This window comes from Rhinolophus sinicus, chromosome 1 (assembly GCF_057876585.1).
Source record: "Rhinolophus sinicus isolate RSI-liver-muscle chromosome 1, RSI-T2T, whole genome shotgun sequence".
NCBI classification, from domain to species: Eukaryota; Metazoa; Chordata; class Mammalia; order Chiroptera; family Rhinolophidae; genus Rhinolophus; species Rhinolophus sinicus.
The window spans coordinates 50,167,002-50,191,805 of NC_142501.1; the positions used below are offsets into that span (position 1 = coordinate 50,167,002).

Genomic DNA, 24,804 nt, shown 5'->3' on the forward strand with positions numbered 1-24,804 from the left:
TGCAGGATACCTCAGGCACCACCCCAGACCTAGTGAATAAGAATATGCATTTTATCAAGATCTGTACATCATTCATACATATGTTAAAGTCTAAGAAACACTGCTTTAGACAACTTCCCAATTTAGTTGATTTTAGAGTCAGACTGTGCTCCTGTATGATCTATAATTGAGTGCAGTCCTTTATTTGGGGAAAGTCATACTATACCCTCTCACCCATTATCCTAAATATCTGAGAATAAAAAAAAATATTTAAGTTGGAGTTAATTCAATGTGATAAAATGGCCAATTTTCAAATTAACAATATTTTAAAAAACTAGTAAGTTTTCAGAAGATGTAATATACCATCCTTTTATGCAGGTAAATAATGTATATCCCATTGGATAGTTTAATCTATGCTATTTTCACATTTCCTCCCTTAAGATTAACTTACAATATTTAAATATTAATGTTATAATTTGTTTTACAATAAATAGTGTCTTCTCTATTTTAACTCATGCAATGAAGTACGTAATAGTTTATTACAAGAAGCTAAGAAACTTCAATCAAGTTATAGACTGACCAGTCTTATATGTTAGAAATCGGCTTAAAAAACTCTGTGTTCCAAATATATACAAGTTGTGTGCTTCTTCTGGAACACAGAACACATTAACTGTTTCCATATCTAAAAACAATTATTCCACATTACAAGTTTACTCATTCAAAATGATGGGGTCTTAGCATTTCACTAGACGAAAGTCACAAGTTTCAATTCAACAATTTGTGACTTGTTCATGTTTATCTGTTCTCTCTACCTGCACGCCACTTTTTAATCTAAGAATGCAGAGTTTTTAATACCAGTTTTGCTTTGAACTTGTAGTAACGGGGACATAGGAATACAATACAAGCTCGTGGTTTTAGCCAGTAATTGATGGTCAATAAAAGACTTAAGAAATAAGCTGTGGGTGGCCAGAACTATCCTTCCTGTGGGTTTCCTGAAAAGTTAGATATAACCCAATTTCATGATTAACTATTTATGACTCTACAATCATACGTCATATTCTACCTGGACTACTTTCTACTAATAAGTTCTATAAAATAATTATCTCTATAAGTCAAATCTAATTCTTTTAATTTTGGTTTACCTCAAATAAATTTCAAAGAATGGATATTCAGTCTAGATTTTAAGTAAACTGTTTATTTTTCAGGTGACTTTAATTCACAAATTTCACTCTTTAATATTTCTTCCCAGGTTCTAACTTTCCAAGCTAAAACATCGTTTAACTCTGTTATACCTAATATAATGATCTTAAAGTACTTCTGTCTTCCACGTTGCACTTTCCTATTGCCTCTGTTATGTATTGGAAATACTATTACAAATATGTTCATAAAGCAGTTTGGGAAGAATGAATGACCTAATCTTAAAATTTTATTTATCATAAAAGCCATCAACTTTTAGAATGTGGAATGAAAGAAAGCATTGATACGAAACAGTTTTCAGGAACCTAGAACTCATTTTCCCACACAAACCCTGGAATACAGGGACATGAGAGTCCCAGGCCAGCCATTACAGCGCATTCAAGTAACAGTAGTGTATAAGACAGTTCAGTTCTCCAAAATAGTGCTGTCCAATAGGGAATTGTTCTGTCAAGCACTTGAAATGTAGCTAATGCAAGTGAAGAACTCTATTTTTATGTAAGTTTTAATTAAGTAGTCCAATGTGGCTACTGGCTACTGTACTAGACAGTGCAGCTCTAGCATATAATCACCACCCTCTATAAAAGAAAATTGTTTCAAGTTATACAGATGATACCAACACTGTAGTAGTTGCCAGGGCACTTCAAGGAATCCGAGAAAGGACCAAAGGTTCCTGGTAATAGAAACTAAACTTTTTAGCTTTGGCTGGCTCCATTTGAAATTCCTATCCTCCTTCCCTTACCTCCAATTTTTCCTCTTTCAAAGTCTGTTTCCTTTCATCTACTACGAAACAAAACTCCTTTCCTTTCCAGTTCGCTTCAAACTTCCTCTTCTTGCTTCCTCCTGTCCTTCAAGCAAACCTACAGTATCTAAAGATATCAACATCCTAGTTACGACTACAAATTAGAGTCCGAAAGACCTAGATTCAAATCCCAGCGCCATTGCTATGCAATAAATGGCTGTTATTAATACCACTGTTAATAATAGAAAAATAGGGACAAGTAATAAAATTGTTGTTTGCCCTAAATAAAAGTGAAAGACAAAGACAAACACAGGACTTAAAAAACAGAAATCAACATTTCTGATTAACTAATCAAATCTAATAATATTTTGTCAAAAGCGTACAATCAAATCCTTTGGGTACAAAAAAAGAAGAAGAGGGACATATGGCCATGAGGAAGTTTGATTATATTTCCCACCCCATTCCCAAACCCAGTCCTGCCACTACAGACTCTGTGCAGAAGAACACTGACTGATATGCTATCAGGAGCCAGGGTTGAATGAAAGGAATGTTGCGAAAAAGTAAGGCCTGTCACTCTGTTGGTAACACTAAGCCGAGGACAAGGCACTTCCTGAAGATGCTCAATACTGTACTGATCTGTGTGGCTCAGGTCTTTAGAGAATCCACAGTGACTCTCAGAACCTCTGATAGTCTATTCTTCTTTATCCTTTATTTCCAATCTTCTATTCAAGATAAACCAGTCCCCAAATTCAACCCTCTGTCCAAAAAAATCAATTAAAAAAGATGGGACACTCATCAGTAAGGTACTCTGAGTGGTCTATTGCAGTGATTAATGACTGGGGCACTGGTGTCAGGCAAACCTGTGCTTATGACATTGTCAAGCAATAGGAAGCATTCAAATGTTAACCATTACTGTTAATGCTGGGACTTCCATCCCAACCCGTCTTAAATAAAACCAGTAAGTGCCTCCCAATTATCTACTCAAAAATTTGATCCTACTTGTAAGAATGTTATTTTCTCTTGGAGAAACCATAAACAGGCTATTTTTTATTGATGTCTAGGGAGGGATACTATCCACTAGTACAGGCCAGTGGTCAAAAAAGCTGGCTGTTTCTTATAAATAAAGTTCTGTTGAAGTACAGCCACGCTCATTCCTTTACACATTGCCTATGGCTGCTTTTGTGCTACAATGACAAAGTTGAATAATTGTGACAGAAACCATATACTCTGCAAAGCCTAAAAATAATTACAATCTGGCCCCAAAAAGTTTGCCAACCCTATTAAAGACTACAGAAGATTGCCTAATTTGGAGATGTGGTTCAGTCTCTCATCACAGAGGGCCTCTCCAGCTTTCTTAAGTATAGGCATCTATCCACATTTGTATTCAACCTGTACTCGGGCACAGTTTGAGTCAATAGTTCTGCAATGTAGTCCTTGATTGCCTTTAAAATCCCCCAAAGGGTATGTGATTTTGTTGATTTATCTACATTTATTTTATCAATCTAGCTTAAATAAACTATCATGAATATTTGCTCTACTGCCTACAACTTGTTTACTTCAGAGTAAGGTTAAGGCAATTAACTCCTTCAGCTTGAAAGTTATTTCCTTTCCAGCTTCTTTGGTACATAATCAACTGACTCCTGCTTCTGCTATGTCACTGTTCATTTTTTAATCCCTTGCAAAATACTCCCAAAGTTTTTTTTTTCTTACCTGATTTCCACCATATAACAATTTTGTAAGACTTCTTTGCTTCAAGTGGCCTATTCTGACACATTTTTGTTTAGAATATCCTTCACCTACATGTTTCGTATTGGAACTTTAATACTACCGTTTCCCCAAAAATAAGACCTAGCCGGACAATCAGCTCTAATGCATCTTTTGGAGCAAAACTTCATGTAAGACCTGGTCTTATTTTACTATAATGTAAGACCTGGTCTTATCTAATATAAGACCAGGTCATATTAATTTTTGCTCCAAAAGATGCATTAGAGCTGATTGTCCGGCTAGGTCTTATTTTCGGGGCAACACGATAGTACTCTTCATAATAGAGACAGGGATGTTCCTTTAGCACAGATTTGAGATAAACTCTGAGTTCAAATCTCAACTAGGCTGTCACTAGTTGTGTGACAGTAACCTCTTTAAAGGCTGTTTCCTCATCTATAAAATGAAGATACAGTAGTAACCACTTCAGTCAATTGTAAAGGTTAAACTACATAGTCACAAAATCCACTTAAAGTGCTTAGCACAAAAGAAGTACTCAACAACTAGCATACATGTACAAACATACGAAAACCTCCCCACCTCAAATGGATTTTAGATATATCATGATAAATCTGTATGACTCTAAGAATAGATTTTCATTATTCAAAAAAAACTACTGTATTGCAAAAAATATCAATATAGAAAAAGCTGAGTAAAGTTTCACAAAATGTAAACTGTCAGTTTTTCAAACAGATCTTATAGTATAAACATAAATAAGTTCTTCATTCTACAGTTATAATATTTATCAAGATTCTGGTTTATCTGCAAATAAAAATGTTGAACCAAGACACAAAATCTAGGACTGGAAGTAAATAGTCCTAGGACTTTTGTATCCTATTTTATACTTTATATAGTTATAGGAGATGAAACACTTAAATGGTTGTAACATGTGGCAACTCTAGGAAAAAAAAAAGTCACGGTTAAGTGAGACTGTACAATATCCTAGGTGGTAGCTAAGAATGTCATTTAAAGTATTTAGTAAATATACAAATATTCGTAAGCCTTCCTACCCTTAATATTCTTCAGGTTGAGCAGTCAAGTAATCAGTTTTCATCAAACTATTCTGGGGAGGGAATTATGAAAATTAGTCCCATTTCATTTCACTTTCACTCAGCTGCTCCTGTTACTTAACTTAGGTTCAGAAGAAAACAGAATAGGAAAAGTATAAAGAATGACTTATTACAGAGGGCAGCTGGATGTGAGAACAATTTATATAGAATGTTAGACATTTTGATAGAGGAACTACGCCTTCAAATGTGAAGACACAAGTAAGTACTGAAGGCCAACAATAATGAAAACATTTGTTCAGTGAGGGAGAAGCACAAGAAGTCACTTTCAGCATACAGGAAAAAAACAATTTAAAACAAAGTAAGGAGAATTAGAAAACATCTATCCCAACACGTAGACTGGTCATATCACCTAAGAAGGCAATTTAGAAAAAGATACACAAAACGATATTTAACCATCCCAGAAATTCAACAACTACTAGAATTTAAATTATTTCCTGAACTAAAGATCTTAAGTATCCTTAACCAGTCATCACTTTTTTTTTTTCAAATAGGCCCTACACCAGACTCCCCACATTTCTACAGCCTGTCTCTAATTTATTTATTCACTCAATAAATATTTAGTCAGTTCTCACAATTTTCTAAGTACCACTAGGCCTTAAGCACTGACACATCTGACAAAAACAAAAATCAACATTTGTATCACTGCACATGCAGTAATGGAGGTAAGAACAAGACATTACTAAAGCACACAATAAGAACCAAATTCTTTCAACATTTGTGTTTGTAAAAGTAGGCTTCCCAACTGAGAACAGATGGATTAAAAATGTATTTTTCTAACCCCGACCATTATAGCATTTCCGTCTTTAAAGGACTCAGAACTGGATTGTCAATTTTAACATAATAGTTAGGATTTTAATTTTCAAAACCAAAGGATACATGCAAATTAGAGCACAAAGGTCAGCTGATGCTCTGGCCATGTAAGACTTCCTCTATGGAAATGACCATTAGGTAAATATAAGAGATACACGGTGCCTGACTCCATGTCATAAAAGGCTTATGCCCAGAAAAAGCTTTTCAGACTGAAAGTATCTCTTCTTTTTCTTCAAATTTTATGAAATAGGATGTTTTCACACAATTATCTCAGTATAATGACCTGAACACCATGAATTAAAAAAAATAACACAGGTCTTTCATAAACAAAATGTCCCTTCAACGCACCAATTTCTCTCTATTCATGATCACAGTAGTTACATATTTTTTCCATATCACATTTTTCAGTTAAAAATAAAATTCTTACACTCAACTTTATAACTACCAATCAATAGCAAAACTGAAATGGATATGAAACTCAGAAGACTTTCAATTTTTTTCATGGAATCATTTACATGCCGCTAGGGTCTGAATATTTATTATCCCCCCCATTCATATGTTGAAATCTTAACCTTTAAAAGTGATGGTATTTCCTTTGTTGCATTAATTTTTTCTATTGTCTTTTTGTTCTCTATTTATCATTTAGTTCTGCTCTGATTTTTATTATTTCCTTCCTTCGACTGACTTTGGGTTTTACTTGTTCTTTTTTTCCAAATTCTTTAAGGTGTAACATGAGGTTGATTATCTGGGATTTTTCTTCTTTCTTGAGATAGGCCTCCAATGATATAAATTTCCGGCTTATTACTGCTTTTGTTGCATCCTAATAATTTTGATAGGATGTATTTTCATTCTCATTTGTTTCTATGGTATCTTCTGATCTCTCACTCCTCTTATTTCTTCCTTGACCTAGTCGTCCTTCAAAAGTATGTTGTTTAAATCTGTGGTTTTTCCTGCTTTCTTCCTGTAGTTGATATCCAATTTCAAAGCCTTGTGATCATAAAATATGATCGGTATGATTTCAATCTTGTTAAATTTGCTGAGGCTAGTTTTATGTCCCAATATACGATCTATCCTTGAGAATGTTCCGTGTACACTAGAAAATAATGTATAGTGGGATGTTCTAGGATGAAGTGCTCTATTTGTCAATTACGTCCATTTCATCTAGTGTGTCATTTAGGGCTGATATTTCTTTACTTATTTTCTGTTTGGATGACCTATCCATAGCTGTCAATGATGTTTTTAGGTCCCCTATTGTAATTGTTTTGGTCAATTTCTCCCTTTAGTTCTGTTAGTAGTTGCTTTGTATACTTCAGGAATGCAGACTGGTGCAGCCGCTATAGAAGGCAGTGTGGAGGTTCCTCCAAAAATTAAGAATAGACTTACCATATAATATCTAAAATTCTTGCGTACAGTGTTTGCAATAGCGAGTGAATTCCAAGAGTCCACTAATAATGAAGCATGTCACCTCATACTATGCTCCATGATGACCAGTAACCTAACTACTGAAACAAATCATTTTCAAAAGGTTATTTTAAATAAAGAATAAAACATTTCCACAGTGAAAGGCAAGCCAGAAATCCTAAGGCAGAAAACAGAGATTAAACTATTAAAAATAGTTTTTCAAATGTAATATAATCATGGAAAATTAGAGTTCATGAAAACTGTGCTCTAAAAGAAATTAATTTTCCCATTTCCTTCTATTAGATTGGTGCAAAAGTAGTTGCGGTTTAAAAGGTTAAAAACTGCAGGAACCGCAATTACTTTTGCACTAACCTAATACATTTAATGTAACATCATCTCAACAGGGCTTACACTGTTACACATGGCAGGATCACATGTATGTTGAAAAAAATGATAGGATATAATTGACAAACCATATTTAACTGTGAAATAAGGAGACTTAAGTAGCCATTACATTCTAAAATAGAAAATAAATGAGACTGGGGAGTTCCAGTTCTGGGTAATATAGAGTAAGCACATTCCACCATGTTACTCTCCAACTATAAAGCCTAGACAGAATAAATGAAGCAGCTAATTGAAAATTTGAAAGTAAATAATAGCAGGTGGATTCGGGAAGGGCCCAAAATCTGATATATTATCAAACTGGCAGTGAGTTTCTTTTTTTCCCATCCAGTTGTACCCCTAGTTTGGGCTTAATGGAGCCTGAAACCATTGGTTGTAACAACAGAGAGCAAGAACTCTAGGAAAACCTCTCTAGCTCTGTCCTAGGAGTGGGAAAGGGGTCTCCTAACGCTCAGAAAAAAAGTGAGGGAAATCTCTCTTTTTTCCCCGTTTTTCATCCCCCATGTCCCTTTCCCCAAACAATCATGTAGTGGTGACACCTACAACAGTGGCAGCATCAGGGCCAGCAACAGCCTCAAGCTCTGAGGGAGAGGAACCATCCTCACTAACTGAAGGAACTCTGGCCTAATCTCATTGATTTTTCTCCTGTTTTTCTGTCACTGGGCTCTCCATGCAATTGTGCCAAGTGGAGTAAATGAAGACCACACTTTCTAGCTAAAAGACAGAAAAGGGGCCCCAAGAATCTAGAAAATACCATGGATATAACAGAAAAGAGCTTGAGAAAATAACCTATAAATTGTTTATGAACTCCTAGTTCACCTGAGCTTCACATATATAAATTTAACCATAGCAGCATACCACAGACTCTGAAAACTAAAATAAAGGATAAACCCCCATGCAGGTCACAGATTGGCTACTGGGTAGTGCTCATATGAAAAAAAAATCCAAATAGTACTGCAAATATTTTGAAAACAGAACTAAAATTAAAACTACAACTTACAGAAAGCTAGTTGGAACTGTGGCCTAAACTCAACTGACTGCTAAAACAAAAACATCAACATTCTCCATAGCATTTAAAAAAAACACTGTTTTATGACTTAGTGTTCAAAATGTCCAAAACAATCCAAAATTACTTGGCATAGAGAGAACAAGGAAAATCTCAAACTCGTGTGGGAAAATATAATCAATAGAACCAACAACAAGACACAGATATTAGAGCACTGGGTGAACTACCTGACAAAGATTTTTAAAGCAGGTATAAAAATGCTCCAACAAGTAAGCGCAAATAGTCCTGAAACAAATGGAAAGCTAGAAAATCACAGCAAAGAAACAGATGATATAAAGAACCACCAAATGGGAATTTTAGAACTGAAAAATGCAATACCTGAAATAGAAAATACACTTGAACACTCAACAGGAGAATGGAAAGTCAGTGACATGAAGACAGATTAATAAAAACTACCCAATCTGAACAGTAGAGAAAATATTTAAAAAAAAAACTTATTAGTGCCCTAGGGATGTGTGGGACATACAAAAACCCTAACATTCATGTCAAGAACATAAGAAAGAGAGGAAAATGAGTGCAATGGGAGGAGAAAGAGGAGGAGGAGTAGAAAGAAACAAGAATAATAATGGCTTGAAACATCCCAAACTTGGTGAAAAACATAAACTTCTAGATTGAAGAAGCTCACAAACCCCAAACAAGGTACTTCCCACGAAATTCATGGGTAGACATATCACAATCAAACTTGAAAATTACAAAGGAAAATCTTGCAAGCAAACTGAAAAGACAGTGCATTACTTATGTGGGGAAAGTGGATTAATGATCTGAACAACTATTGATTTCTCATCAGAAAAAAATGTACGAAGAAGGAAGTGGAACAACATTCTTAAGTGCTAAAATGGAAAAGACTGTAAACCTAGAATCTGCCATCTAGCAAAATTATACTTAAGGAGTAAATGTGAAATAGAAGAACATTCTCAGTTGAAAAACAGTAAGATTAGTTGCGAGCTCTAAAAGAACTGCTAAACAAAGTTCTTTAGTCAGAGGAAATGGAACACGAGGAATAATGGAAGAGCAACAGAAGTAGTAAATATCTGAGTAAATATAATTAACTATTCTCCTCTTGAACTCTTTAAAATATGTTTGGCACTTAAAAGCCAGTATTATAACACTTTCTAGTAAGGCTTCCGATATATGTAGACATAGCAGAAGACAATTACAACATAAATGGGTAAGGGAATAGAGACCTACGTGGTGGTATGGTTTTTCCACATTTCTCTTGAAGTGGTAAAATACTGATTCTAAGATTAATGAAAATATAAGTATAATATATATGGATTATATAGAAGAATATAAGGATCCTAGAGCAACCACTAAAAATGTATATACAGACAAAAATAATAAATTTAAATAGAATACTAAAAAAAATGTTCAAATAGCCCAAAGAAAGAGGTTACAGACGAATAAAAACAGAGGAAACAAACAGAAAATAAAATGGCAAACCAAAACCCAAATATATCAGTAGTTAAAATATGTGAGATGCAGTGAAAGTATTATAGCATTAAAGAGCTTGTATCAGAAGAGGTCTCAAATCAGTGATCTAAACTTCTACCTTAAGAAACTAGAAAAAAGCAAAACACATACAAAGCAGGCAGAAGGAAGGAAATAGAGAAAGCAAAAATCAATGAAATTAAAAACAGAAAAAGAGAGAAAAATCAATGAAACCAAAAGCTCTTTCTTTGAACAGATCAATAAAATGTAAACCTCTAGCAAGACTGATTAAGTAGATAGAATAGCACTGAATAACCCTAGTACTATTTAAATAAATTGAATTTGTAGTTAAAAGATTTCCAAAAAAGAAATCTCCAGGCCCAGATAATTTCCCTGATGAATTTTACTAAACATTGAAAGAAGAAATAACAAGAGTTCAACACAATCTCTTCCAGAAAATGGAAGATAAATACTTCCCAACTCATTTTATGAGTCCAGTATTACCATGGTACCAAAACCAGATGAAGATAGTACAAGAAACAAATTGCTATACTAGATTTTATAAAAATAAACTAGTACAAACTGACTGGTAACACAAAATGACAGTTATAGAATTAAGTCATGGGGATATAATGTACAGCATAGGGAATTAGTCAATAATATTGTAATAACTTTGAGGTGACAAAGTTATTAGACTTAGCGTAATCACAATGTAAGGTATATAAAGGTCTAGTTACTATGTTATACACTTGAAACTAATATAATATTGTATGTAAACTATAATAAAAAATTTTTTAAACCTATGGTATTCATCCATACAATGGAATATCATTCACCCATGAAAAGGAATGGACTAGTGTTTCACTCAACAACTTGGATGAATTTAAAAAGCAATATACTGAGTGAAAGAAGCCAGTCTCAGAAAGTTCCATACTACTCAACTGCATTCATATGACATTCTCAAAAGGTCAAAACTGGTGGTGAGGAACTATTATCAGTGGTTGCCTGGGTTAGGGGAAGGTTTGATTACAAAGATAGCATAAGTGAGTTTTTTAGGGGTGACGGAACCATTCTAAATATTGATTCTGGTGGTGGTAACACAAATCTGTATATGTATTAAAATTCAAAGAACTACACACCCCAAAAAGGTCAATTTTACTGTATGTTAATGAAATTTAAAAACATTTTTAAAAGACTAGTATCAGAGAACAATTACGGGCTAGAATATAAATTGTTAACGTTTTCAAAAAAGGTACTTTCTGACTGACAACTTCATAGTCTCCAGTCTTTCCAAAGGTTCTATACTATCACACACAGTGGCCACCCAAATTATACCACCAAAGATGAGATTGAAAGGAAAGGAGGTATTTGAATTTTCTATCTCCGGTTGCCGCATTTCTACAGCACTGAAAGTTCTGACAAACAACACACATCTATAGCCTGTGGAGATTATAGCCTTGAACATACGAGGTATGATAAAAAAATACAGTGAATGTTTAAATTAAAAAAAACTTTATTACAGTAAGACACATTGCCATTAATCTCCCTCCAAATACCCCCCCACACACACACACACACACATACTTTGAACACACGTATCCCATCATTCTTGCCACTTTCGGAGGCAGTTCTGGAAGTCCTCTTTTGTGAGTGTGTTTAGTTACACTGTCGTGGCTGCCTCAATGTCCTGAATCGGTTAAAAATGTTTTCCTTTCATGGTCATTTTGACTCTGGGGAAGAGCCAGAAGTCACACAGTGCCAGATCCAGTGAATAAGGAGGATGAGGACACACTGTAATGTTTTTATTTGACAGAAATTGCCGTACCAGAAGCGATGTGTGACACAGAGCATAGTCACGATGGAGGATGAAACCATTTGCCTATTTCATGTTAATGCGTTGTTTGTGATTCGTGATTTACGACACCCTTTAAAACTCACCTTCTCTCAATCGTAGCTTACACCTGACTGGCTGCACCGAGTAAGTTGAAACCTGTCACACAGTTACTAAGGTTCGATGCGCCACTTCCCATATTGAAGATCCCTGCCTTTCTGCTGGATGGCACTCAGCAGCAGCAGTCACCGTATTTGTTGATCACATCTCATATTTTGTTGCATGCATCTCCCTCATATTACTCATATGCTGATGTCTAAGTAACTGGACAGGTACACCAGTTCCTAAAGAATATGGCCTAATGCACTAAAGCTGTCCTATCTAAAGCCTTTTCCACGATAAAGTTTTCAGGTGAATGATAGCTTACAAATTTTTTAAGTTATTAATATTTTATTCCCCATTAGAAAAGTAGTTTAAAGAAACAATTTTCTTGACAGGCCATCTAGACATACAAAATGTGCTGCAATTATATTCATGTTAACAGATTATGTGTGATTTGTAAGCTGTTTCACTAATCCCAGAGAATTTTCAAAGCAGTGTGGCTGTGGCTGCTGTCTTTAATATTTATATTTGTTTTTGTTCACTTTAAGCTGCTGAACTACTACTGTCAGGATATTGAGCCTGGCATTGGAATACAAGGCATATTAAGATAGTATACCCCTTCCTGGTACAAAAAGTGAGGTGGAGAAATAGGATACAAGATGAACAAGATAGCATATGCTAAGTACCAAATATGAGGTACAGGCATTTTTCAAGATTTAGTCAGAATGAATTCATTTAGGACAGCAATAGAGATAAGGGCAAAGACATAATTATGAGCCAGAATGTAAAGGGACTTAAAGTTTAAGTCCAAGGTAGGACTTAAATTTTGTTTTGTATGAAGCAGAGAATCACTAAGGAAAAGTACACCTCTCTTCTATTTATCGATTTTGAGAGTGGTTTCAAAGATGCTTAAATTGGGGGTTTTGAAGATAATGCAACAGCACAAAGTGAGGGAAGAGAGGAAAGTATGGAAAACTAGTTAGGAAAAAAACAGAAAGAACACTGGGGAGCAATAAAGAAGGCCTGATTAGGACTAAGCTCCCCATGAGCAAAGACCACGTTTCATCCCCAGACCAAATAGGCACATAGGTATCAACAAACATACACCACAGGATTATGGGTAGGGAGAATGCATACTTTATATCAGGCAATGACTAAATACTCATTTGCACATTGAATCCTCAGAAAAGCACACCACAGTACATTTTAAAAACTAAAACATCACCAACATTGAACACTAGAACACTGTTAAAAAGGCTTGAAACTCATTCAGTAAACAGAGCTAACCTAAGGATATGAAACACAGAGTTAGCTGCTATTACCATTGGACTTAGGTAAATGTTACTTAGTTAAAATAGGTAAGGAAATTGGGACACTGATTAAGTCACCTATAAAAGGTGATAATCAGTATATGGGACAACCAGAATTCAAAGACAGGTGTAACTCCAAAGCCCATATACAAAAAGTAAACTAATTTTTTATATTATTGTCAAAATTATATTACAAAGACTCCCCTAAAAGTGTATCTGAGAACTCTAAGGATAAAAGGGAGAATGAGGAAGATTAGTCTTATCACTAATAGAGATGTGAATCTCAAGAGGGTTTAAATGAAAAAAAAGTTCAGAACATATTTGATCACCAATTTTCACTAAAAATTCTGGTATAATAACCTTTTATAAAAACAAGTTAGTATAATCTTTAAAAGAACATGTCTGTATATGCTGCTATTCTGCCTACAAATGGTAGAGCCCAAGTCAGTGAGCAAGCTGTCCATTATAAGGATGGTGAGGGAACCCAGCGTGAGGTACTGGAACCCAGGCAGAATGGTGAGATCCTCAGCATGAGGTATGAGAAATCTGAAGTCAGCCATGCATCCTGGCACAAGGTGTCAGAGCCTAAGTTGAGTGAAAATGTTATGCGACTCTCTGGAGGGAGCAGCAGTGGCGATGGAAAATAGCTACAGAGGATTGATCATATAAGTAAATACACTAAGGATAATGGGAGCCAGGTTTCTCTTTGTAAGAAAAGGGAGTTATAAATTTGGAAAAGGAGAAAACTTTAAACACTGTGGATTGATAATTGGTACCAACTCATGGTTTTCTATATACAGATATATATATCATCCAAATCTTAGTTTCTAAATACCTTTCTCCACAAACAAAAATTAAAAAACAACAAGCAAACAAAAAACAAACAAACAAACAAACACTCCTTTGAGAAATGGTTGATTCTAGGTTGTGGCAGGAAAAGTACAGGTAAGCCTGGAACATTTTCTTGTGTCAAAAAGTAAGGAAGTGCTAAAAGCAAGTTAAAAGAACACAGAAACTACCTTGAAAAGGCTTTTGCTGGCCAAAGCTGGGACAATTTGAGAAAAAAAGCAAGTCTGATAAGGAATGAATTTATACAGTCTCAAAATAATTCCCCACATTTATTAATTACTAAGAGGGGGGGAAAAAACTTAAAATAAGAATAGAATTACCATATGACCCAGCAATCCCTCTTCTGGGTATATACACACAAAATTTGAAAACATTTACATAAAGACATATGTACCCCTATGTTCATCGAAGCATTATTCATGGTTGCCAAGACATGGAAATAACCAAAGTGTCCTTCGATAGATGATTGGATACAGATGTGGTACATATACACAATGGAATATTACTCATAAAAAAAGATGAAATACTGCCATTTGAGAAAACATATATGGATCTTGAAAACATAATGCCAAGCAATGTAAGTGAGATGGAAAAAGTTGAGAACCACGATTTCACTCATATGTGGGATATAAAACTAAAAGCAACTAACAAACAAAACAAAAACTCAGACACAGACAACAGTGTAGTGGTTACCAGAGGGAAAGGGGGGAGGATGGGAGGTAGAAAAGGGTAAAGGAAGTAAAATATATGGTGATGGGAGGAGATCTGACTTTGGGTGGTGAACACACAGTACAACATACAGAGGATGCATTACAGAACTGTACACTTGAAACCTATATAATTTTATTAACCAGTGTCATCTCCAATAACTTTAGTAAAAAATAAATAAAAATTTAAAAAAATAAGAAGCTAGGGAGACTTCACTTTAATTAAGTGATCAAAGTACCTATCATCCGTAATGGTACAAATAGAAATTGTATGTCATCTGATAGGATACAATGAGAAAACAGCATTATTACTGTAAAAATCCTGCCAAAAAATGTACAATCTGAATCCAACCATAAGGAAGTATCAGGCAAACCCAAATTGAGACACATTTTACCACAAAATTACCTGTAATATTTTAAAGTTGTTAAGGTCATGAACATCAAGAAAGACTGAGGGATTGTTCTAGGTTGAAGGAGTGTAAAAAGACATTACAATTAAAAGCAACACAGAATTCTAAATTGGGGATTCTTTTGTTGCAAAGGAAATTACTATGAAAACTGGCAAAACTTGAATGAAGCCTGAGGGTTAGGTGGTAGTAATATAGCAATTTTAATTTCCTGATTTTGATATAGTTTATGTAACAGAAAGTTCTTGTCCAAATGCATCTGCAACTTACTCTCAAATGACTCAGGGGGAAAAGGTTCTTTGCATTACACTTGGAACTTTTCTGCAAGTTTGAGATTGTTAAAACGAAGATTACCTACAATATTCACTTACAGCACCTAAAAGTAGCATATAAGCAAAACAGTATTCCTTTCAAAAAAAATATGTGTTTCCACCGCTTATTATTATAGTAGTCACCCCTTATCTGCGGGGAATGCGTTCCAAGATTCCCCAGTGGATGCCTGAGACCATGAATAGTACAGAACCATATATATATATATACATATATATGTGTATATATATACACATATATAGACATACAAATCTATATATAGACATGTATATATATATTATGTTTTTTTCCAATTCATATATACCTATGATAAAGTTTAATTTAAAAATTAGGCACAGTAGATTAACAACAATAAAGTAGAATTATAACAATATACTGTAATTCAAGTTATGTAAATGTCATCTCTCAGCAAAGTAGCACGAATTTCTTTCCTTCTTCACAATTTCACAGGTAGATCAGTTCTTACTGTACACCTTAGCATACAATTTTTTTTCCTTACTAAGTTGAGAACGTTCACATTTTCACTTAAAGGAAGCACTTTATGGCTTCTCTTTGGCATATCCAAATTGCCAGCATCACTACTCTTGCACTTTGGGGCCATTATTAAGTAAAATAAGGGTTATTGGTATATAAGCACTCCAATACTGTGATTGATCTGATAACCAAAACGCTATTAAGTGATTAACATGCAGGGAGCGTATACAGCGTGAATATGCTGGGATGATTCATGTCGTGTCCTAGGCATACAGAGAGGGACGGCATGGGAGTCAAAACTTATGAATTGTTTACTTCGGAATTTTCCACTTACTATTTTTGGACCACAGATGACCAGCTGAAATCGCAGAAAGCAAAACCGTGGATAAGGGGGGACTACTGTATAAGAAAAGACTGCTTTATTATTTATGGCATTTTTAATAACTTTTGATCTATATCTGCACTGTCCAATACAGTAACCACTATTCTGTTCCTCGGTCATATTTCAAGTGCTCAAAAGACAGCCACCTGTTGCTGTCAGCTACTGGATTGGGCAGTACAGATACAGAACACTTTCATCACCACAGAAAGGTCTACTACACAACACTGGTCTGGAGTTTGGGAGGCCAACTAATATGATGATAACTAGAGGCAAAAGAGTCAGATGGACTTGGGTATAGAGTCTTAGGAAGTCATTTAAGTTCTCTAGAGCCTCATTCTGTAAAATGGACTGACATACTCAATATTACAAGGCTACTGAAAAGATCAAATAAAAACGTATGCAAAATGTCTAGACTAGAGCAGTTGGCACACAATAAATGTTTCATAAATATTAGGTCTCTTCCGTAATGTGGATGGATAATTTCTTAAATTTAGTTAAGCAATTACAGGATCAACAGTTTGAAAAAACGAAAACAGCTTACTATCCTGTTTGTTCAAAAGGCCAAAGAGTTCCATGTTGTTAAATTCAAAGAAAAAAATCTTTTAGCTCTTAACCTTACTTAACTCTCATCAACACTTGATCCTACTGGCTCCTCTCCCCTTTGAAATACAGGCACACTTCAGAGATAATTGCACTTTCAGTTCCAGACCACAGCAATAAAGTGAGGCATTAATATTTTTGCTGGTGGACGGTCTTTTCTTCAATTTGTAAAAAAACATAATTGTGAAACACAATAAAGTGAAGCTCAATAAACTGAGGTATGCCTATATTCTATTCCTTTGGTTTCTGCAATACCACACTCATCTCCTACTTCTCTTTCACAGTATTCTTTGGGGGCTCATATTCCTCCAGCAATTTTTTTTTTTTTTTAATGTTAGAAGCCATTATGATTCCAGTCTAGTGTCTCTTTTTTCTAAGTTATATACCCTTCCCTAAGTAATTCCACCTATAGTTTCAACTACCTATGTGACTCCAAATTTCTATTTCCATACTACTATTCTGAATTTTGTAACTATATCTCTAATTGCTTACAGAAATTTCCACTTGAAAGTTGCAAAGGTACTTTCAAACCTTATGTCAGAATCAATGGAATCATGGTCCTTATTTGGTACCATCATCAACTCAGCAGTTAACTCAGAAGTCATCTTTGAAATTTTTCTTACCTTCATTCCATCCCGATACCTACTAATCCCAAATCCCCATTCACTGTTGCCTATCTCCACATTTCTTATCCTAATTGAAGCTATTCTCATCTCTTCTGCAAAGCCTTAACTAATTTTCCCACATCCACCCTTAATTTCCTTCCCCTCAATACACATCACCACAATACTAGTTCTGCCTTCTGGAACTATCAAAATTAAGCCTAACTTGGCTTCTAAATGACATTTTAAACAGTAAGATAGTTATACCACTCTCCTTTTAGCTAAGCATGAGTTCCTTCTATATTCTGACAAATCTTTTTAAAGGTCATATTGTCATATTCTCCTTTAAAAATGTGGACCCCTGAACTAAACATAATGCATGGATTTAAGTAACTTAGTAGTTTATGCAAAAGACTGAGACTTGCATAGTCTAAAGTTTCAAACCCCAATTACTATTTTTAATGTTTTAAAAATGTTTCCAGCTGAAAGCAGTTAATCATTTAAATATATATTAATACCTACTATGTATCACACATTGTTCAGGTGTTTGGGGACAAAACAGTAACCAAAACTGACAAATCCTATTCTCATAGAACTTACATTAGAGTGATGAGGAAATACAATAAACTTGCAGGTAAATTATACAGTGCGTTGGAAAATGATAAGTGCTATGGAGAAATATCTGGCTTAAAAAGGATTAGGAAATGTGGAAGGACGGCCTGCTGTTTTATACAGAGTAGTCAGAGAAAACCTCAGTAGCAGAGAAGAGTGGAGGGAGGTAGTGGAGGGAAGCTGGACAAAGAGGGAGGTAATGAAGTCAGAAAGAAAGTAGAGGCTCAAAACACTCAGGGGCACTCAGATGGCTCAGTTGGTTCAGCACCAGCTCTGAACAACAGGGTTGCCTGTTCGATTCCCACATGGAAAGGTGGGCTGCGCCCCCAGCAACTAAAGATTGAAAACAGCCACTGGACTTGGAGCTGAGCTTCGTGCTCCACAACTGGGTTGAAGGATAACGACTTGGAGCTGATGGGCCCTGGAGAAACACAGTTCCCCAATATTCCCCAATTAAAAAAACAAACAAACAAAACAAACACAGGGGCAGCCAGTTAGCTCAGGTGGTTAGAGCCCAAGTAACACCAGGGTTGCTGGTTCGATTCCTCGCATGGGCCAGTGTGAACTGCACCCTCCACAACTAGATTGAAAAAGACTACTTGACTTGGAGCTGATGGGTCCTGGAAAAACACACTTAAAATAAATAAAAGTGTTTTGTGTTTTTTTTTTTTTAAAAAACCAGTCAGAGCCTGGTAGACCATAGTTAAGGGCTATGAATTTTACCATGACTGAGAAGAGAACCACTTGAGAAATGACATGATCTGGCAGATTTTAACAGGATCACTCCTGTTGAATGTTAAAAGACTACAGGTGAACAAAGGTCATAGTGAGACTTTTTAGATGCTATTTTGCAAGTGAGAGAGGATGGTGGTGTTTTCACATTTTATATTGAGTTTTTATGCCCCTAAGAACTAGGAATTAAGAAGGCCACAGCTTAAAAAAAAAAAAAAAAAAAAAAGACAATGCAAAGATGAGTCTTGGGAATAGCAACAGAATAATACTGGGTATTTTAACTCTGGGCTCTACTCAGTGCTACTAAGTTATCACCACTCAGATGCAAGATAAGGTGGAGGGCTATTAATTTATTCTTTGGGACAGAGGATATAATTAAGAATTTAGGTTTTAAGCTTGTTATTTCACTGGGCAAAGTAAGTTAAGATCCAATTTACATCACTAAAAGACAAGGACAGAGGGGAGAGCTTGCTAAAAGGACGTTACAATGAATCATTCTAGGGCTGACTTTGTATTATTTATGCCTGCCACTCTCTTTGGTTGGGTTTTACATCTCTCACTGATGTACCTAAAAGTTCAGTATGAAGTTAAAGAGTAGTATAATATTGCACACTTTTATTTATTACTAAAAGATGCTACTGATGACAAATCAACATCATCATGTAATAGCACTGATTCATCCTCTCTCTGCTAATTAACAGCACAGCTTTTCAAGAAAAGTGAGTGACCCCTGAAGAGTTTGTCTTAACCCATGGAACCCATGGACCACCACCGAAAGACAAAACAGTTCCCCTTACATTTTTTTCCTGACACATATTTCAGGCAGAGTATTTAGGAATAATTTTTCATTTTCTTTTAGTTTTCTGCCCCCTTAACATACTGAAGAATGTCTTTACAGCATGAGTACACTTAGATTAAGTAAATACCCAAACCTTACCCCACCCAAATCTCAAAATATACTCAAATTCTCAGGCAAAAAAGTCACTATCTGAATGTAAAACTGAATGATTATTAATATACTTCAAACACCAAAAAATAGTGAATAAGTGTAGCAACTAGAATTGCTACTTAAAAAAAACATACTGCATAAACACAAATTCAAATTATCTGTGCTATAATAGGATAAAACAAAAAATTCAAAGACAATTTCAAATTTTCATTTCTTCTGCCCAGTAAGTTAAAAGATCAGCAACAAAAACAAAAGTCCCACAAACTTTTTACTGCAGTTCTTAAATAGCAAAACAAAGTGAGACGATGAAGCTAACTGCTAAAGAAACAGGAAAGAGAAAGTAATGGTATGGAAAGAGACTTGATTACATACCAAAATTTCAATACAATTACCAGTAAAGTACAAAAAAGAAATCAGTTATTTAAGACCGTTTTGCCTTCAATGTTCTGTTACTAAGCTAAGGTACTCATATACATGAATTAACTTTTAAAACAAGAAAAAACATTTTAATACGCTTCTTCGAAAATTCAGTGAAAAATGCCCAAACTGGGAAAATTTACGATCAGCATCTCCTAGCCAAACCATTACAACTTTTTGATCAATTTTGTTTAAATATCTCAGCTCACCGGTACTAGCATGATAAAGAGGTTAAAATGTAATCCAAAATGAATGAAAAACGCTCAACTCGTAGACACTACGTAATACGGGACAGAAATATATTGGGGGTACGTTACAATTCAACACTTGAATCTGTGAATATTTTAATCAACTACTCTAAGTCAGGCATTTCGTTTTAAAACAATTTTTCAAAATGTGTGTGTAAGTGACACGACCGCCAGCCAGCAATCTGAATATCTCCAATGGTTCAAAACGCCTAGTAGGTCTGAGGAGAGGCAACTGATTAAGCTAAGTTTAGAACTCCTGGGCCTTTTGTTGTCAGGCCAGGAAACGGGTTGAAAAATTGGGGGTGGGAGAAGAGTTTGAAATTCAGGGCATCGGGTAAACGCTGGTGCTTGGAGGCAAGCGCCGGCTCTTCCCCATTCGCGCACTTTGTGAGAGGTCACGGCGTAGTAAAGTTTGGTTTCACAGGCGGGCATGGACGCAATTGACAAAAGCCAAGTCTCCCAAGTAAAGCGGACACAGGGGTCGGGGAGCTCCCGGAAGCCCAGCTGGACACGTTTCCACTGCAGGGAGGGGGTGTATGTGTGGGGACTCAGTCGTGGAGGCTCCTTCCTCAAAACCCCCACTCCCGACCCCACACTCGGGCGGGGACAGGATTCGCCCGCTGAGGCGACGGGAGACGGGTAGGCCACAAGGAGGAAATGGGACAGGGTGCCGACAGTGAGACGGCGGCTGCGGCCGGAGCGAGGCCTCCCTCGCGGGATAGCGAGACGGGAGGGGGGTCCTCCCCGCCGAAGCTTCCCCCACCTGGAAAGGCAGCTCCAACTTTCCTCCAAGCGCAGGACGCCGCCTGGGCCGCCCAAGATTCCAAAACTTTGTCCGCCCTCCCGTCGCCCCGGGCCCGCTCCTCCGCTCGGCGCTGGCCTGTAACCTCCACCTCGCCCCGACAGCTGCGCAAGCCCATCCACCCGAGGTCGGCCCGTGTTTACCTCAGGCCGAGGTCGAGGAGCTTGCTCCGGCGGCGGCGGCCCCAATGCAGGTCCCTAGGTCCCCGTCACGCCGCCGCCAAGTTCCCCAACAAGGACTCCTTCGGCTGCTTTGAGATGTTCCGGGGGGCCGCTGGGGCGCCGGCTGTGCCGGCCGGGTCGGGAGGCGGCCGCAGTGAAGGGAGCGGACCTGGGCTGCGCTGCTCCGCGCGGCTTGCGCCACCACTGCTCCCCCTCCCCCCGCCTTGTCTGGCCTCCTCCCTCTCTTCTCCTCTACTCTCCCCCTCCCTCCCTTCGCTCCGCTCAGCCGCGCCGCCACTGTCGACACGCTACGGTGACGACGGCGGCAGCAGAACCTGCCGCACTCTCCCCGCTCGCTTGCTCTGGCCCTGCGTGCACAGCTGCAGCGCTCGACGAGACCGCAGGGGGGCGCCGGCAAACCACTGTTTGCGACAGAGGAACGTGGCGGGCGGAGTCACGTCACGCGGCTCAAGAGCGGGAGGGAGAAAGGCGGCGAGTGGCAAGGGCTTCTGGGAAACATTCTCCCTGCCCCTCTCCCCGCCCCCCCCCCCACACACTATGTGGAGTGTGCGCATGCGCCGTGCGTGTAGCGCTGGAGTAGGCGCCTGTTGGGCGGCTGTTTGGATAAGTTGATGAGGACAATGCAGGAGGCTCTTGTGGACCTGGACGTGAGGGGCTTTGCGCAGCATTTGCTAGCCTATCTTTATGGTAATCTGATTTTGAAAAGAGTGTTAATGTGAATCTTGTTTGGCGGCGGATTGAGTTTTCACCCAGCAGCGTTGCCCACCTGAAATACATCCTGCGGGGAGATTGAAGTGCCCGTAACTTTTGTAAGCCCTCCTCTTTCTTCCCTCCTGGTGGGCATTTAAACAATGCCCGATAGTAACATATGACTATTCATTCAGTAATTTGTCGGAGCCTGCGATGGGGAACGTGTGTGCCCTTGTCTATTCCTTCCCTGTTGGGTTGTCCAATCTTTTGTTTTACCTCAGAAATACCTCTACATACTTTTTAAAAGTCACTGACTCTTTAAACTCGTATTTTCCCTTCTGGACACTTTGTTCAAGCTCCTGGCTTGTCTTGCCCTCGGTGTCCACCCCTTTTACCGGTCCCCCAGTCAAGGCCATTTGTCCAGCTAACAGCTCCCATGAGATGAAGTCGCCCCCGGGCTGCCCCCCGACCCCCGACTTGGCTTACCCAGTTCTCTGTCACAGCCAGCCTTGCCACTCGCACCTTTTCCTGTCGTCTGTTCTCTTCCTCCCTTTCTGTGCGCGGTGCTCTCTGCTAGCTACCCTGAGCCCTGCCCACGATGACTTTCCTCCCCACTTTCTCCAGACCCCGCCAACTGGTCACCTCTTTGCCACACTCGCCCAGACCAGGCTGGTTGCCGTGTCCCCTGCTCCCCGCACTGTGAGGTCGTTTCTCTGGCACCCTCATCCTGTGCATGGTGTTTGGTCTGCACAGTGTCTGTGTCACACCGTGAGCACAGGACAATGTCTCATCACTTGTGTAACATCAGCTGCTGGCTCGGTGCCTGTCAATAAGGATTTGGTAGTTAATTGCTGAAGGAATGAATGAATGGCAGCCTGTCTTTCTATTTCAAAGTCTTTGGAGCTTTACAATGTATAGTTTTTGATATGAAGTTTGGGAATTAAATGGCCATTAATTAAATGTGTTTGGGATATTTGAAGGAACAAAGATCTAGATGAGTTAAAATGCTTTCTTCTGATGGAAAAAAATTAAATTCTTATGATGGGCCTTTCCCTGTCACTGTCAGAGCAAACAGTACATTATAAGAAATGTTGTAAAGGATGACTAAGACGGTCACCGAAAACTTTGTTCAAAGAATTATGTGATGTAATCAGATCAAAAGCACTGTTAGGAGCTATCCAGCACAAGGGTGTAGCTTTGTTCTAGACACATGGCTTGCCTTCACCCTAGGGAATCTGACCTCTACTAGTGTAACTCCAGACAGAGGCTTCTGTTGCAGCATTCTTCTGTCTGTGTTTTATATAAAAATCCATTTGTTTGGGGGAAAATGTTCTCTCTTAAAATTTAATTAAAGGTCAAATGATAACATTTGTCAAATAGAAAACTATAGTTTTTAAATTAAAAATAACAGTATACTGTTTCAGCAAAACTAAACAATGAGAATCTTTTGGTATATTTATTCACTAGCAGATCATAAATTTTTCACTGTTTTATAGTTGGCCTCCTAGGTATTATGTGAGCATGTTTTAAGAGAAAAAAGCTCTTAATGCTAATGTACTAGTGGTTTCTACTTTCATGTGCAAATAGAAAAGAGGGTGGTGGTTTGTAATAGCCCTTTTCTTGCCTCCCCAGGGAAAAGAACATATATATTTCTGAACATACAGCATCCTCCTAATTATGTTTGCATGGTGAAAATTTATTATTCTCTCGGTTTCAATATTTTTTGTTTATAATAGAGAGATACAGAGTTTTAAATAAACAAAAAATGAACTATAAAACGCAGGAGTAAAGATCGCTATATCAACCATCACCATCAACGTTTTAGATTTTATTATAACCGTTAAAAAACACACAAATGATACGCATCATAAAATAACCTTCGAATGAATGCCCAATTGGCATGTTGCATTTTACCCAACACTTAAAATATCAAACCTGTCACAGAGAAACAGAAACCTATAGTGGCATCTTTACAAATGAAGGATAATCAGTATTAATTTTGACAGAGCTTTATCAGAGATAACGGCTATTATTAATTTAAGTATTATGCATTGAATACAAAACAAAATTCAAATTAAGATGGGAATCGTGGTATAAAGACACTGGATTAAGTGGTTTTAATATGGACTCTGTCACTTAAGACTTGAGCAGTTTTGAACAAATCACCTAATTTTTCTGGTCCTCAGTTTCCATATCTTGTAGTAATTTTTATTTTAATGACCTCTGTAGCACTTTTGTAGCAGAAGTGTATAAATTTGACAGATGTATAGTTTAAGACTCTTATGAACAAAACATAACCAAATATACAATATCTTTGTAAGGAATGAAAAATGCATGCTATTAAGAAAAGTTAATTTACAGGAATTAAAGCCAATGTTTTATTTCTGTGTTCACAACTGTGAAGAATTTTAACCGGGATGATACTGATTATTATCCAATTATTTTCTCTGTGGAATTAAATTTATTTCATCAGTAATCTATTGGGTTTTACTATCTGGGAGGTGCTGTGGTTATAGATGAATGAACAGTATCTCAGAGACAGCTTAGTGGGTACAGATAAGACAAGTACAAAAACAAACTAAGGAAGAATATAAATGCCATAAAAAGAATAAAAACAAAGTTCTGGGTCAAGGGCAAGGGGTGTCAAACGAGGGAAAGACTATAAAAAGGACCAAGGGACAATTTCATAACAGCAAATCTGAACAAAATACAGTTGACCCTTGAA

General features: G+C 37.2%; 1 protein-coding gene across 5 annotated transcripts in view; it reads right to left on the reverse strand.

Moving 5' to 3' along the window:
* The window catches only part of SCAF11 (SR-related CTD associated factor 11), a 61,253-nt gene extending 39,475 nt beyond the window's left edge, over window positions 1-21,778 (reverse strand). For 3 of the 5 annotated variants that reach the window (XM_088798944.1, XM_088798941.1, XM_019748406.3), the window contains exon 1: window positions 21,351-21,778. The gene's annotated coding sequence lies outside the window, so the exon portion shown is untranslated. The remainder of the gene's footprint in view (window positions 1-21,350) is intronic. The other 2 variants (XM_074325805.2, XM_074325804.2) reach the window with 2 other exon arrangements.
* Between the last annotated feature and the right edge of the window lie 3,026 nt (window positions 21,779-24,804).